Source organism: Schistocerca nitens, chromosome 8 (genome assembly GCF_023898315.1).
Source record: "Schistocerca nitens isolate TAMUIC-IGC-003100 chromosome 8, iqSchNite1.1, whole genome shotgun sequence".
Classification (NCBI taxonomy): Eukaryota; Metazoa; Arthropoda; class Insecta; order Orthoptera; family Acrididae; genus Schistocerca; species Schistocerca nitens.
This window is the reverse complement of record NC_064621.1, coordinates 532,176,078-532,193,157: the sequence shown is the minus strand read 5'-3', so window position 1 is coordinate 532,193,157 and position 17,080 is coordinate 532,176,078. Positions and strand designations below refer to the sequence as shown.

Sequence of the window (17,080 nt, the reverse complement as noted above, 5' to 3'; positions counted from 1 at the left end):
AGGAGTAAAAATTTGGATGAACCTTCGAAATTAATGTATTTATCCTCCGATTCCATCCTTCTGAAACATTGTTGGTGCGGTGACGCCTTCCTGCGCAGTTCCATATATCTCTTGGCATTTCTTCATTATCCAGCCATTGTTCAACAGAATAGTCGTAAAAATCCTGCTGTTTTTCATTATCTGGCGTGCTCTCCCGAATGCATAGCCACCCATCACCTAACATGTCCATCACCTAACATGTCCAGGGGAATGTGAGCCAAAGCGGAACACAATCTTACGTGGAAACGAGTTTCTTCGTTTTCCTTGTAGGCGGCAACAAGGCCGCAATTCTACACTTGCCTCCACAAGTACTGATTGAAATGGTAGCTGCAACCATTAATCTTTCCATCAGGAAACAGATGTGTTACTGATTGGATAATTGCAGCTTCAAAATCCATCATGATAGCTGTTGGACTCCATCCAGGTACGTTGCTCTCAACAGCTGTGAAAAAGCGATCCTACGTTTCTCGCTTTTTATTGGGTAGGAAGGCGTACACGGCTGCAGCTGTCTTTGTTTCCTCCTCAGAACTAGAAATATCGGCATGGACAATAAATAACCGTACAAACTGCTTGCTGGAGCTTTAGAACGTTCCATCGACAAAGAACGAATTGCAGTCTGTTAAACAGGATCTTCCCCTTTCGCTGGCGAACACCAATATCCTGTCATTCGGTCCTCTGTCGTCATCTGCAAGTAAAAATTTGCTCCCATCATTCATTAGCAAATGATGTTGTTGCAGAAATATTCCTGCAGCATCGGTCGGATCTTGTGTAGATCCCATGCTTTTTGCCTGATGCTGTTTGGTGTCCCTGTAGACCGCCCGCTACCTGTTCGGCCGGGTCTCCTCACAAATGTCGCTCGTCACAACTGTCGCAACCCCGATAATTCGGATTTAGATACTTGCCCAGGTCCCACGGGGTGAACCCTATACAGGGTGTTCCAAAAGGTACGGCCAAACATTCCTCACACACAAAGAAAAAAAAATATGTTATGTGGACATGTGTCCGGAAACGCTTACTTTCCATGTTAGAGCTCATTTTATTACTTCTCTTCAAATCACATTAATCATGGAATGGAAACACACAGGAAGAGAAGGTACCAGCGTGACTTCAAGTACTTTGTTACAAGAAATGTTCAAAATGTCCTCCGTTAGCGAGGATACATGCATCCACCCCCCGTCGCATGGAATGCCTGGTGCGCTGATGCAGCCCTGGAGAATGGCGTATTGTATCACAGCCGTCCACAATACGAGCACGAAGAGTCTCTACATTTGGTACCGGGGTTGCGTAGACAAGAGCTTTCAAATGCCCCCCATAAATGAAAGTCAAGAGGGTTGAGGTCAGGAGAGCGTGGAGGCCATGGAAAGGGTCCACCTCTACCAATCCATCGGTCACCGAATCTGCTGTTGAGAAGCGTACGAACACTTCGACTGAAATGTGCAGGAGCTACATCGTGCATGAACCACACGTTGTGTCGTACTTGTAAAGGCACATGTTCTAGCAGCACAGTTAGAGTATTCCGTATGAAATCGTGATAACGTGCTCCACTGAGCGTAGGTGGAAGAACATGGGGCCCAATCAAGACATCACCAACAACGCCTGCCCAAACGTTCACAGAAAATCTGTGTTGATGACGTGATTGCACAATTGCGTGTGGATTCTCGTCAGCCCACACATGTTGATTGTGAAAATTTACAATTTGATCACGTTGGAGTGAAGCCTCATCCGTAAAGAGAACATTTGCACTGAAATGAGGATTGACACATTGTTGGATCAACCATTCGCAGAAGTGTACTCGTGGAGGCCAATCAGCTGCTGATAGTGCCTGCACACGCTGTACATGGTACGGAAACAACTGGTTCTCCCGTAGAACTCTCCATATAGTGACGTGGTCAACGTTACCTTGTACAGCAGCAACTTCTCTGACGCTGACATTAGGGTTATCGTCAACTGCACGAAGAACTGCCTCGTCCATTGCAGGTGTCCCCGTCATTCTAGGTCTTCCCCAGTCGCGAGTCATAGGCTGGAACGTTCCGTGCTGCTTAAGACGCCGATCAATTGCTTCGACGTCTTCCTGTCGGGACACCTTCGTTCTGGAAATCTGTCTCGATGCAAACGTACCGCGCCACGGCTATTGCCCCGTGCTAATCAATACACCAAATGGGCATCTGCCAACTCCGCATTTGTAAACATTGCACTGACTGCAAAACCACGTTCGTGATGAACACTAACCTGTTGATGCTACGTACTGATGTGCTTGATGCTAGTACTGTAGAGCAATGAGTCGCAGGTCAACACAAGCACCGAAGTCAACATTACTTTCCTTCAATTGGGCCAACTGGCGGTGAATCGAGGAAGTACAGTACATACTGACGAAACTAAAATGAGCTCTAACGTGGAAATTAAGCGTTTCTGGACACATGTCCACATAACGTCTTTTCTTTATTTGTGTGTGAGGAATGTTTCCTGAAAGTTTGGACGTACCTTTTTGTAACACCCTGTATAGTGAAGGTGTCTGTGGGTGGAGCTGTAGGCACGTGAACGTGAGTGTGTGTATTTAGGTGTGGCACTCACAGCGCGTGGTGGTCCCTGGAGCGCTGCGACCGCCGGCCGCCGCCGCCGCCTGGCCTGGAGGAGTGCATCGCGCTGGTCTGGGACGGCGCCGTCAGGCAGGCGGCCAGCGACACCACCTGCAACACACAGCAGAGGCCGTCACCACACGCTGCCGCCGAGGACACACCGGCGCTGGAGCCGGCCTCCGGCGTCTCACACAAGTAAGGCTCAAATGGCTCTGAGCACTATGGGACTAACTTCTGAGGTCATCAGTCCCCTAGAACTTAGAACTACTTAAACCTAACTAACCTAAGGACAGCACACACATCCACGCCCGAGGCAGGATTCGGACCTGCGACCGTAGCGGTCGCGCGGTTACAGACTGTAGCGCCTAGAACCGCTCGGCCACCTCGGCCGGCCACAGAAGTAAGAGCACCGCTTAATGTATCACAGACGATCACGTCCTCACACATTGCACTGGACGAGGATGGGGAACCAAACTGGCAGTGTCTTTTTCGAAGCAAACGTCGCACCATTTACCGTAACAGGTTTACACAGAACATCGACGAACATTAAATGTGAATGGCGCTACGGCGATACAAAATGGGACTTTCGAGAAAATCAAAGCCGATCACTTCGTTGGTGCTCGTCCAGCTGACCTATGTGGTCTCACATGGAGATCTTACAGACTGGACCCCTTCAATTTTCTTCGTACTTCTAACATTTGCGAGTCCTTGTCCCAGTAACAATTACCTAAAACAGTACGACGCACTTCCCAAAAACAATAAAAATTACCGACTTTGGGAGTTGAAGATCCGAGCGCTCTTAAAGCACGCAAGATTTCGGACTTTTTAACATCCGCCTGTACCTGTGTACGTAAGCGTCCTACCCTTTTAATTTTGAGGTCACTAGCTCGAGTCTCACTAGATGCAACTTTTTAAAACTTTTATTTGAATGTTACATTTACTGTGAAATTGAAATATTAATTAACAAATATTCAATCATAAATTTCTGATTAAAGTAAATGTTTTATCTAAGTTAAAATCTTCTTGGTTGTTAGGCCACGTCATATTTCCTTCTAAAGTAATAGACGTTTCGACCCCTCTACTGGGATCTTCCTCAGGATGTGTCTACTATTCCTAGAACACTGTGTTCTAGCAATAGTGGGCACCAAAACATCCTGAAGAAGATCCCAGCAGAGGAGTGTTCTAGCAATAGTGGACACCGAAACAACCTGAAGAAGTTCCCAGCAGAGGGGTCGAAATGTCGATTATTTTAGAAGGAAATATGACACGGCCTAACAACCCAGAAGATTTTAACTTTGAATCTTTTGTGTTTAATCCTAATCACGTGAATATACGACAGTTAGTAACCGGTTAAAATTTGGTACGGAAACGGCAAACATTGGATAGGAGATTACACATGAATACATAACACGTCGGGAGACCACCAGGCACCCACTCACCACTCCAGTGCTATACTGCAGAGCGTGCTGAACCACTGGCCTCATGAACTCTGCCAATCTACCATACAGGCCTACTACTGCGTCCTCTATAATATATACAATTTTTTAATTTAACAGTAAGACAATCCACAGTTTTGTATCAAATTTTATTATCAGTAAACGCTTTTTCATGGGATTAGTAAACACACTCGTAAAGACGTAGTTTTTAAAATTGTGATTCAGTCTTTTTTTATCAACATTTCGATTTCATAATAAATTTAGAATTCAAATAAAATTTTTAAAAAAGCTGCATCTGTCTACAACCGACAACCGACCCCACGGCAAAAAGTGTAGCACAATACGACCGCTCTTTTAAAGGGTGGACATTTTTTATACTTGACAGCACTCTGGACTGTTCAAGGTCGATTTCTTCTAGCATTTTTGAGAAAGTCATCATACTGCTACAGGAAACTGAAGGGCAGTAAGGTTCCCTTGTCAGTACGCGGCAATACAACGACAGTGTTAACGATGCGTTATGATGGTTGGTTCAGATGGCTCCGAGCACTGTGACCGAGCGAGGTGGCGCAGTGGTTAGTACACTGGACTCGTATTCGGGAGGACGACGGTTCAATCCCGTCTCCGGCCATCCTGATTTAGGTTTTCCGTGATTTCCCTAAATCGCTTCAGGCAAATGCCGGGATGGTTCCTTTGAAAGGGCACGGCCGATTTCCTTCCCCATCCTTCCCTCATTCGAGCTTGCGCTCCGTCTCTAATGACCTCGTTGTCGACGGGACGTTAAACACTAATATCCTCCTCCTCCTCCTCCTCCTCCTCTGAGCACTATGGGACTTAACATCTGAGGTCATCGGTCCCCTAGAACTTAGAACTACTTAAACCTAACTAACCTAAGGACATCACACACATCCATGCCCGAGGCAGGATTCGAACCTGCGACCGTAGCAGTCGCGCGGTTCCGGACTGAAGCGCCTAGAACCGCTTGGCCACCGCGGCCGGCGATGCGTTATGAAAGTAAGGACTATGGCAGATATATACTGACGAGGAAAAGCATTACGACCACCTGCTTAATAGCTTCTTTGTCCCTTCTTTGGAACGAAATACATCACTGATTCTGCGTATCAAGGATCCCACAGTTTGTTGGTAGGTTTATGGAGGTATGTGGCATTAGATGTTTACACACAGGCCATGTAATTCGCGTAAATAACGGGCCGCTGATTTGTGTATGAGTGATGGCGCCCGATAGCGACCCAGATGGGTTCCACAGGATCCAAACCAGGTGAATTTGATCGCCGAGACATCAACATGAGTTCAATGTAGTGCTTTTCAAATCACTGTAGCACGGTGCCGGCTCCGAGCACGGGCAGTTATACTGCTGAAAGACGACATCGCCTTCAGGGAAAACATGAAGCTTGAAGGGATGCAGGTTGTTCACAGCTGTCAGCGTGTCTTCGATTACTATTGCAGTTTCCATGCAGGCACAGGAGAATGTCTCCTGTAGCATCATACAGCTCCCACCAACCTGCGTTCGTGGCGCGCTGCGCGTTTCGAGCCGCCGTTCACCTCGATGACGGTGTTTTTAGAGACGACCATCGACCTAGTGTAGCAAAAACTCGATTCAGCCGAAGAGCTGACATGTTTACATCGATCGACGGTCGAATCTCGATGGTCCCGCGCCCATTGCAATCGTAACTCACGATGTAGTTGGGTCAACATGTGATCACATAGGGGTGGTGCGCTGCAGAGCTCCATGTCAACAATGTACGATGAACGGTGTGCTCCTAAACACTTGTGCGTACACCAGCATTGTGGTCTTTGGGCAGAGATGCTACAGACCACTATCTATTCTACTTCACAGAACAGACAAGCCTCAGAACCCTACATTTTGTGGAGAGACTTGGACGTCCAACGATTTAGCGCCTGGTAGTAGTGTCACCGTCCTTCTACCTCTTTCCGTAGATGCTCACGACAGTAGCACGTGAATATTCGACCAGATTCCGACGATTTCGAGATACTCGTCCACAGGCTTTGCGTAATAATAATTTATCCTTTGAGGAAGTCACTTGTTTAAGTGAGTTTTCCAATTTGCGGCTATATCTTCGCTACGGTGGTCGCCATCCGACTCTGCTGCGCTAACATACTTTTGATAGGGTGTCACGTGCCCACAACGTCACCAGACGGCATCAGCGTATAAAAATTGTTATTCGTTATAAACATAGATATATGTAGTAATAAATACATATGTTTGCATATAGCTTGATAATGGCTGTGGAGCTAGTAGCCTACTTACTAAAAGTTCCTGGATATAGCAAGGTTTTGGCTTACTATTCACGTGTAATAAAGAAAGCATTCCATGAGTGATGGGGACATTAGAGATGGAGCACAAACTTGGATTAGACAAGGATAAGGTCATTTATTTTTCGAAGGAACTATTCTAGTACGTGGCTTAATAGATTAGGTAAATACTAAGTGGGGCCCACCTACTGGTGACTTGATGGAGATTTCAGTCTCACTCTTCCAAAAGAGAAAGTCTGTTGGTAGACCTTGGGTCTTTCATATTTATAGACGTACGGCATCAGCTTATCAGGAAAGCGACGTAAATATTTTAAACTCTTTAGCTTTGTTGTTCCTTGCAGGTAGCGACATTATGGTTTTAGAAGATCCAGCTGTCCAGATTTAGGCAAATGCTTGGATGGTTGCTCTTATTGCCGCCTGGCCACCTCGATCAATACCGAGGCCAATACACAAGATCAAGAGAGAGTTCTGGCACCGAGATGGATAGAATGTATGTTAAAAGTTCTGATGTGGCTTGCCACAACTATAGACATTGGCGCTCGTCGACTACGATGCAGTAAGTGCAGTTAAGATTAAATGGCCAATGACGGAACTCACTTTGCGCTCTTCCGTGTCGGAAAAGCGGGCTGCGTTAGATTCTGATCAGGGATCTCGCTCCAAATTGGAGTACATGTTAACAACTGCTGCTGCAGGGGTAATTTAAGTCTGTGTGGACCGTAGAAAGAAGCCGACTATTACGCTGCTAAAATTATGTAAATACCTGTCGACTAATTGAAACTTTAACTTCCATCTCCTTCAAGCATTTTTTTAAGCATGTGTTGCTGATGTTTCCGCAAGCATTCCGCTGTTGTATAAACAAATAACCGTAATTGCAGCGGACGAAACCAATTTATCCTCGTTATATGTAAACGATGAAATCTGTCATATTTCTTGTTGATGCTGTAATGAGCTACTGGACAACCTAATCAATTAAAGTAAAATTACGCGAGGTCGCAAGGGAAAAAACGTAAAACAAAAAATGTGGAATCGATTTCCATCAGTTACGTGATTTACGTCCCGTTACGCCGTCGTGATCATAAGAAAAAGAAACTCTCCCCCTTTCGTAATTGGTGTCCGGGTTTCGACAGGGAAATTAAAGAGACTAGAGATGACATGATAGACAGGAAATCTAATTCCGCGCTATAAAAACAAAAGAAAAAATGTCATGGGGCATGGATGGGCGGGGAGCGAGGAAGGGTGTAGGCAGCCAATGCATGGACAGTAATGATACACAAGTTTTAGGGCAAACAAAATTGTAAAATAATCGTTTGGGTGCGTGAATAATGAGATGAAGTACGTCGCCACTACAGCAAGAGAAAATGCGAATTATTCACTTACGCGCCAGAGTTTAACCGGTTTCTCGAGACACTCGAAGCGTTTGAACCTCTTGCAAACACCTTATCTGTTTCTATTCCGTACATTTACACCTCTGTCTCTCTTGCGTCCAAAGTTCTTTATCGCAGTTTGTTCAAAAACTGACGACGACACGTCGTCACGACTCTCATTACGTGTCCCTGGCCATAGCACAAAGATCTCTTTCAGCTTGAGTCTGGCAGTATGTAGCGCTTCTTGACATGCATGCAGTTTTGACATACGTTGCATTTACATTTCAGTCAATTCACTGAGCTTAAAGACGCACCTATTCTCTAGCCAGTTATTTCTCAGGGATGCGATACACACTTGGGTCAGCAGAAACCATTCACTCACAGGAAGCGCAGAGAAAGCATATGCGAGGTGAGTGCACGCTCTGCAGAAGTGACTGTTTTCTTGCTGAGAATAGCTTGAGAAACTCTCGGTTTGCAGTGACTCGTTATGCAGCAACTGCGTAGTACGGTATACTGGCTGAATTACCTTTGTTATTCTACTGAACTTGGAATATCTGAATAACGAAAATTCGGTCCCGTCTATTAAGCGAACAACTAATATTTTTGCTGATTAAACATACTTCAGCTCAATTGTGCCACTGACTGTGTTCTCTTTTTCCAGGTCATGTTCTCTGGAAGATTACGGTTCTGTGGGACTTCCCTTACATTATCATATCGCGTGACAGTGATGTGCACGTTCCTCTCTTGCAGAAATAGGTACAGAAAGAAAGTACGAGGGTTGCCCAGATATTAATGCACCGTTTTTTCTTCTCAGCCTAAAACAATGCTACGAGTGCGAAACGTTACGTATGTATTATTTGAAGTCTCCAGAGTGAGCGCGCCAAGTTCCCGTCACTTCCGACAGATAGCGTAGCTGCAGGACAGTTTCAAAATGGCGTCTGTAGGTGACGTACGTTACAAGCAACGTGCCGTCATTAAATTTCTCACTGCGGAGAAAGAAACGGCGGGGAATATTCACAAACGCTTGTGCAAAGTCTAAGGAGCATCTGCTATCGACAGAAGTACAGTTAGTCGCTGGGCACGGAGGGTGGGGTAATCAGAATGCGGTTCGGCGGAGCTCCACGATTTGCAGCGGTCGGGGAGACCATCCACGGCTGTCATACCTGACATGTTGCAGTAAGCTGATGTTATCATTCGCGACGACAGATGTCATTAAAGGATACCATTCGTGGAAGACATTTTGAGGACGATGACGAGGTGATCCCACAGTGAAGCACTGGCTCCGCCACCAGGACAAGGATTGGTACCTGCAGGGCATACACACCCTTGTTTCGCGCTGGAGGAAGGCCATAGAACGGGATGGAGATTCCGTGGAAAAATAGGGTGTGTAGATAAAACATCATTCTTTCGTGTATGTAATTCTCATTATGTTCAATAAAGAATTGTTGAAGAAAAAAATGCGGTGCATTACTTTCTGGGCAACTCTCGTACATGTTTTTAATGAACAACACTCGCAAGCTAAAAATTCGAACATAAAATACGATGTTGTTCCTGTAAGAGACTGCCTCTTATGAGAGTCCGTAGTTTGCTTACTTAGACAAACACACATCAAAAAATGTTTTGCATCACCTAGGTTCCCAGAACTCCTGAAGACAGACGTTGACTGTGGATATTGTATCACGGGCACAGTCACCGCGCGACCGCTACGGTCGCAGGTTCGAATCCTGCCTCGGGCATGGATGTGTGTGATGTCGGTAGGTTATTTAGGTTTAAGTAGTTCTAAGTTCTAGGGAACTTATGACCTCAGATGTTAAGTCCCATAGTCCTCAGAGCCATTTGAACCATTTTTTGAACGGGCACAGTCTATTTGACTGTTCAGAGATGTCACTAAACCAGCCCAAAGATGTAAACAACCATGCATGAGCAGCGCCTATTAGACGGAGGGGGTCTGACAGTCGATCAGTTACAGTCATTCCACCAAGAAGGAGGTACACGACTCGTGTTGTCTGTACTTCAACCATGCCAAGACGGTCAATACTGCGGTTCGATCGCGTCCGCATTGCTACATTGTGTCAGGAAAGGCTTTCAACAAGGGAAGTGTCCAGGCGTCTCGGAGTGAACCAAAGCGATGTTGTTCGGACATGGGGGAGATACAGAGAGACAGGAATTGTCGATGACATGCTTCGCTCAGGCCGCCCAAGGGCTACTACTACTGCAGTGGACGATCGCTACCTACGGATTATGGCTCGCAGGAACTCTGACAGCAACGGCACCACGTTGAATGCAATAGACTGCATGATGCGCAACTTCACTCCCGACGTCCATGGCGAGATCCATCTTTGCAACCACGACACCATGCAGCGCGGTACACATGGACCCAAAAACTTGTCGAATGGACCGCTCAGGATTGGCATCACGTTCTCTTCCCCGATGAGTGTCGCATATACCTTCTACCAGACAATCGTCAGAGACGTGTTTGGAGGCAACCCGATCAGGTTGAACGCCTTATACACACTGTCCAGCGAGTGCAGCAAGGCGGAGGTTCCCTGCTGTTTTGGGGTGGCATTATGTGGGCCGACGTTCGCCGCTGGTGGCCATGGAAGGCACCATAACGACTGTACGATACGTGAATGCCACCCTCCGACCGATAGTGCAACCATACTGGCAGCATATTGGCGAGGCATTCGTCTTCATGGACGACAATTCCCACCCCAATCGTGCACATCTTGTGGATGATTTCCTTCACGATAACGACATCGCTCGACTAGAGTGACCGGCATGTTCTCCAGACATGAACCCTATCGACCATACCTGGGATAGATTGGAAAGGGCTATTTATGGACGACGTGACCCGCCAACTACTCTGAGGGATCTACGCCGAATCGCCTTTGAGGAGTGGGACAAACTGGACCAACAGTGCCTTGATGAACTTGTGGATAGTATGCCACGACGAATACTGGCATGCATCAATGCAAGAGGACGTGCCACTGTGTGGTTTTCATGAGCAATAAAAACTGCGGAAATTATGTTTATGTTCATCTGTCCCAATTTTCTGTATAGGTTCCGGAACTCTCGGAACCGAGATGATGCAAAACTTTTTTTGATGTGTGTAGTATTAAATCGTCACATAAATCGTCAATGAAGCCCTTGCTTTGCTGCGAAACAAAGAAATATTTCAGTGATTTTCACACTCCTTACGTGCAGAACTGTTACCTCAACGTTATCTTTAGATGGGGCCATACTGCTGTGTCATCGAGAGGGATGAACATCGCCCATGACAGACGAGAGGCATGAAGCGTGGAAAGGTGCGGCGCTTAGCGCTTTCTTTGCGAGCCCAAGCTCTTGCGACATACCCACAACGCCCTGTGTTGCGACTAAAAAAACTATGTAGAAGTAGCGGTGCCACATAGCTCTTTTAATTATGCTTTCGGTTTACCTTGTACCTTCTTTCAATACGGAAACATTATTTTTTGTTGTTGTAAGAACTGGCTATTAGCTCTTTTTAGATTTTCCCGGCTGCATGGATCAGCGCTCCACCAAATACCCAAAGTGGAAAAAAATTTCACTGTTATCTTGCCGTGCAAGGAGTGAGTTGTCAGTATACAGGGTGTTCGGCAACTCCCGTTACAAACTTTTAGGACTTGTAGAGAGGAATGAGTACGTAATAGTTTGAATAGAAACCCAAGTCCGGAAACGTGCCGTTTATATTCTACTATGGTTACAATTTAGATGTGTAACGCGTCCACACCTACTGAGGGAAAAAGAAAAGTCTGAGAGTTGCTCGTCCTGGTATGCAATGGTGTAGACAAGATGACGTGTACTACGTCAGACAGTCACCTGATGTCACTTAACGCCTGCGTTGATGCGAGACTTGTTGAATGCCTGTGCGTCTCGGACAGAGCAAACCTGGTTCGGTACACGTTTTGGAACGTGCTCCTTGTATATGGCGAACCTCGAGGTAACGGAAGAGCTGCTATGATCCGTTCATCATAAGAATAAACCTGATGCAAACATTACACTATGTATTCTTCCGCGTTTGCTGGAACCTCATTGGATTTCGGTTTCACGTGGGACTGCAGCCAAGCTGTCTCGAGTACTGTCAAGTACAATAATAAGGGTACGTAACGATAATACGGGACAACAGCTTTACCGGCGTATTTAACTTGGACAGCAGTGGCCTGTCAGCTGGTATAGCAAGCCTGCAGTGAAGTGGCCAGCTGCAGTTCACACGTAAAAAGAGTCGAGCAGAAGAGTAATACAGCTTCGAATGTCATTTAATTTTTAAACGGAATGAAATAACACACTGCAAATCTCCCACAATACGCTCCTTAGACGACTAGACGAAAACCGCAACACGTTATCGTTTTTCGCTAACGTACTATTGTGATTAGAAACAAGAATGATGAAAATTCCTAATTTAACCACAGGGTAATTTTTCTGCATAAGCTGTTTGTAATGTAATAGAGTATTGAAGGATTTCACAATATAGTTAAATATTGAAGCCACTGAACGCATTACTTACAGTCAGTCGTCTGGTAAATCTCTTAGCTCCTTCCTTATCCGAATCCAAGGAATACATTTCAGTTCTGGAAGTGTCGCCTGCTACGTTGATAATGAGGCTATCAACAACACAACCCACGAAACCAACCAAGCGCAGCATTTTCTCTTCTTCTTTTATGACGAGCCGTTCTACTTCCCGCCAGCGTTCGGCAGTGACGTGTGAAAAAGCTGCGTGCGTTAGTTCCACTACGTCTGCCAGCTTAAACAGTCTTGTTACTTGTCGGACCAAATCCCGCAGCTTGGCTCCAGATCTGTTCTGTTGGGTTCATACTGTACTGGTCCGGTAGAAAATGTAAAAATGCAGCATTTGTATGATGTACTCGATGCTGTGAAAATGGTTGTTTTTCGTGTTGCTACGATATTTACATACCAGGGTGGTATAAAACGATGGACATAGCCCAAAATAATGAGGATTTGGTTTTTCATTCTTACCTTAAAAATTAAATTGTTATGTTTTCTTAATTTAAACAACTTATGAACAGTCTTTCATAAAACATCGATAATTAAGAATTTGTATTTGAAATGGAAACAGAAATTTCAGGTCCAATATGTAAGTAGAAAACAAGAAGGCGTGCATTATTCATAAAAAACGATGATGAGGTTTATAATTACGAGATGTAGGTGAAATAAATTGAACGAGAAGAAAAATATAAGCCGGAGATTTGAAGTAACGCACGAATAATAGAATTTTCTTCATAGTCCAATGCGCTACCGACTGCGCTATACGTCCAATCTGTGTCTATTACCCGCAGTATACAGAACGCTTGAAAACTTCAGCCGATTATCTCCGTAAATTTATGAAAAAAACATTAAGAACAGCCTATTTCTCGGCGCTTTTTAACCGTTTTCCACTCGCGTGTTTCATTACGGAACAGAAAGCAGCCTCCGCCATTTTCATACTGCACATTAACAGCGCGACAATCACAGCACAACGCTGCAGAGCCTGTGACTGTACACGATTTGCGAAATAAAAACTACGTAACTGAAGCGTGGTTAAGAAAATCGTCGATGGCTGTTAATGCAGATGAATATCTTAAGGTTTCATTTAACGTAACTTGTTGTTGTTGTTGTGGTCTTCAGTCCTGAGACTGGTTTGATGCAGCTCTCCATGCTAATCTATCCTGTGCAAGCTTCTTCATCTCCCAGTACCTACTGCAACCTACATCCTTCTGAATCTGCTTAGTGTATTCATCTCTTGGTCTCCCCCTACGATTTTTACCCTCCACGCTGCCCTCCAATACTAAATTGGTGATCCCTTGATGCCTCAGAACATGTCCTACCAACCGATCCCTTCTTCTGGTCAAGTTGTGCCACAAACTCCTCTTCTCCCCAATCCTATTCAGTACCTCCTCATTAGTTATGTCATGTAGCCATCTAATCTTCAGCATTCTTCTGTAGCACCACATTTCGAAAGCTTCTATTCTCTTCTTGTCCAAACTATTTACCGTCCATGTTTCACTTCCATACATGGCTAGACTCCATACAAATACTTTCAGAAATGACTTCCTGACATTTAAATCTATACTCGATGTTAACAAATTTCTCTTCTTCAGAAACGCTTTCCTTGCCATTGCCAGTCTACATTTGATATCCTCTCTACTTCGACCATCATCAGTTATTTTGCTCCCCAAATAGTAAAACTCCTTTACTACTTTAAGTGTCTCATTTCCTAATCTAATACCCTCAGCATCACCCGACTTAATTCGACTACATTCCATTATCTTCGTTTTGCTTTTGTTGATGTTCATCTTATATCCTCCCTTCAAGACACCATCCATTCCGTTCAACTGCTCTTCCAAGTCCTTTGCTGTCTCTGAGAGAATTACAATGTCATCGGCGAACCTCAAAGTTTTTATTTCTTCTCCATGGATTTTCTTTTGTTTCCTTTACTGCTTGCTCAATATACAGATTGAATAACATCGGGGAGAGGCTACAACCCTGTCTTTCTCCCTTCCCTACCACTGCTTCCCTTTCATGTCCCTCGACTCTTATAACTGCCATCTGGTTTCTGTACAAATTGTAAATAGCCTTTCGCTCCCTGTATTTTACCCCTGCCACCTTTAGAATTTGAAAGAGAGTATTCCAGTCAACATTGTCAAAAGCTTTCTCTAAGTCTACAAATGCTAGAAACGTAGGTTTGCCTTTCCTTAATCTTCCTTCTAAAATAAGTCGTAAGGTCAGTATTGCCTCACGTGTTCCAGTATTTCTACGGAATCCAAACTGATCTTCCCCGAGGTCGGCTTCTACTAGTTTTTCCATTCGTCTGTAAAGAATTCGTGTTAGTATTTTAAGATATCTGACACATAAGTAGGAACTACTTCCAAGAGCGTAACAACACCGTGTACGTGTGCTACGGCTTCTGACCAATCATCGTGTTTGTGTTTGTGTTTATTTACATCAGGTTTATTCTTATGATGAACGGAGTATAGTCGACTGTATCACGAAGGCCTTCCGTAACGTAACAAGCCATAGCACAAACTTTTTGCCCAAGTTCCCCAGCGGTTCCGAGAAACAGGTACCTTCACCGAGAGGAGGCAGTACTGTGTTGGTTGCCGGCAACGTTGCACGCCCGAATTTGAAGGTGGTGTACTGCATCGCGTTGAAGAGAACCTGTCAACGAGTAACCGAACAATTGCGAGTGTAACGGGTGCTGGTCAAAGTGTCGTTTGGGACGTTCTACGTGAGCAGCAATTATATCCGTACCGCTTACAAAGGGTACTCGATATGGATCCAGCCGATTTTGCACAACGCACTGCATACTGCACGTGGTTCCTGCACCGCTGAATCGACACACCCCTGTTTCCACGTCGAGTTCTGTTCACGGGTGAATGTAAGTTCTCTACGAACTGTGTTCTGAAATCACGAAACAGTCACGTCTGGACAGACGAAAAACGTCGTACGACGCATGTTCATGGATTTCAGTACTGGTTTGGTATTAACGTGTGGGCAGGTATTTTGGACGGTTATGTGACTGGGCCATACCTCCCTCCACCCAAGCTAACTGGTGCTGCATACTTGATCATACTGCAAAACGTATTGAACTCGTTCCTGAAAGTTGTGCCGCTGAAGGCCTGTCAGGAAATGTGGTTTCAGCATGATGGTGCGCCGGCCGGCGTGGCCTTGCGGTTCTAGGTGCTTCAGTCTGGAACCGCGTGACCGCTACGGTCGCAAGTTCGAATCCTGCCTCGGGCATGGATGTGTGTGATGTCCTTAGGTTACTTACAAGGGAACCTCCCCATCGCACCCCCCTCAGATTTAGTTATAAGTTGGCACAGTGGATAGGCCTTGAAAAACTGAACACAGATCAATCGAGAAAACAGGAAGAAGTTGTGTGTAACTATGAAAAAATAAGCAAAATATACAAACTGAGTAGTCCATGGGCAATATAGGCAACATCTAGGAGATTGTAAGCTCAGGAGCGCCGTGGTCCTGTGGTTAGCGTGAGCAGCTGTGTAACGAGAGGTCCTTGGTTCAAGTCTTCCCTCGAGTAAAAATTTTAATTTTTTATTTTCAGACAATTTTCAGAGTTCAGGCACTCACACATAATCAACATCGCTCTCCAAAATTCCAGGACATGTTCAGATTTGCTTGGACATATGCAGGATTTGACGGTCTACATACGGAAAAATTTGAAAACGTTAAAAACATATGTTTTGACAGAGCACAGAGAAAACTGTGCGACTGTGAAACTGTTGCATTCATTTGTTGCAGTTTATGTGACACACTCTTATGTTTTCATCACTTTTTTGGGAGTGATTATCACATCCACAAGAAAACCTAAATCGGGCAAGGTAGAAGAATCTTTTTACCCATTCGCCAAGTGTGCAAGTTAGGTGGGTCGACAACATATTCCTGTCATGTGACGCACATGCCGTCACCAGTGTCGTATATAATATATCAGACGTGTTTTCCTGTGGAGGAATCGGTTGACATATGACCTTGCGATCAAATGTTTTAGGTTCCCATGGGAGAGGCACGTCCTTTCGTCTACTAATCACACGGTTTTGCGGTGCGGTCGCAAAACAAGGACACTAAACTTATTACAGTGAACAGAGACGTCAATGAACGAATGGACAGATCATAACTTTGCAAAAATAAAGTAAGAAAACTTTTCGCTCGAGGAAAGGCTTGAACCAACGCCCTTTCGCTCCGCAGGTGCTCACGCTAACCACGAGACCACGGCCCGCTTAAGCTCACTTCCTCCTTGATATTGCCTATGTTGCCCATGGACTACTCAGTTTGTATATTTTTTCATAGTTACACACAACTTCTTCCTGTTTTCTCGATTGATCTGTGTTCAGTTTTTCAAGGCCTATACACTGTGCCAAATTATAACTAAATCTGAAGGGGGTGCGATGGGGAGGTTCCCTTGTTAGGTTTAAGTAGTTCTAAGTTCTAGGGGACTGATGACCACAGATGTTAAGTCCCACAGTGCTCAGAGCCATTTGAACCATTTGTACCATGATGGTGCACCGCCTCACTTCTCATGTGCGGTTCGAAGACATCTCAACAGACGATATGGTGAAAGGTGAATTGGCCGAGATGGTACAACCACGATCGCCGGATTTAATTCCTGTGGACTACTTCTTGTGGGATCGTATGCAATGTTTAAGAGACTCCTGTAGAGACAGAGGAAGATATATTGGCACGAGTTCTGGCCACTGCTCTGGAAACTGAACAGACACCAGGTGGGACGGGGAGTGTGCACCAGAACACGCTCCGTAGGTACCACGTCTGCTAACAACGTTGGTGGTCGCTACATCGAGCCACTATTGTAATGCATCAGTGCTCTTCTGTCCGTATTCCTTTTTGT

The 17,080-nt window shown here is 45.1% G+C and overlaps 1 long non-coding RNA gene across 1 annotated transcript in view; it reads right to left on the bottom strand.

Annotated features, from left to right (window-relative positions):
• Positions 1–2,609: 2,609 nt before the first annotated feature.
• The window catches only part of LOC126198790 (uncharacterized), a 568,944-nt gene continuing 554,473 nt past the window's right edge, over positions 2,610–17,080 (bottom strand). The window contains exon 3 of the long non-coding RNA XR_007540100.1: positions 2,610–2,726. This is a non-coding gene — a long non-coding RNA (uncharacterized LOC126198790). The remainder of the gene's footprint in view (positions 2,727–17,080) is intronic.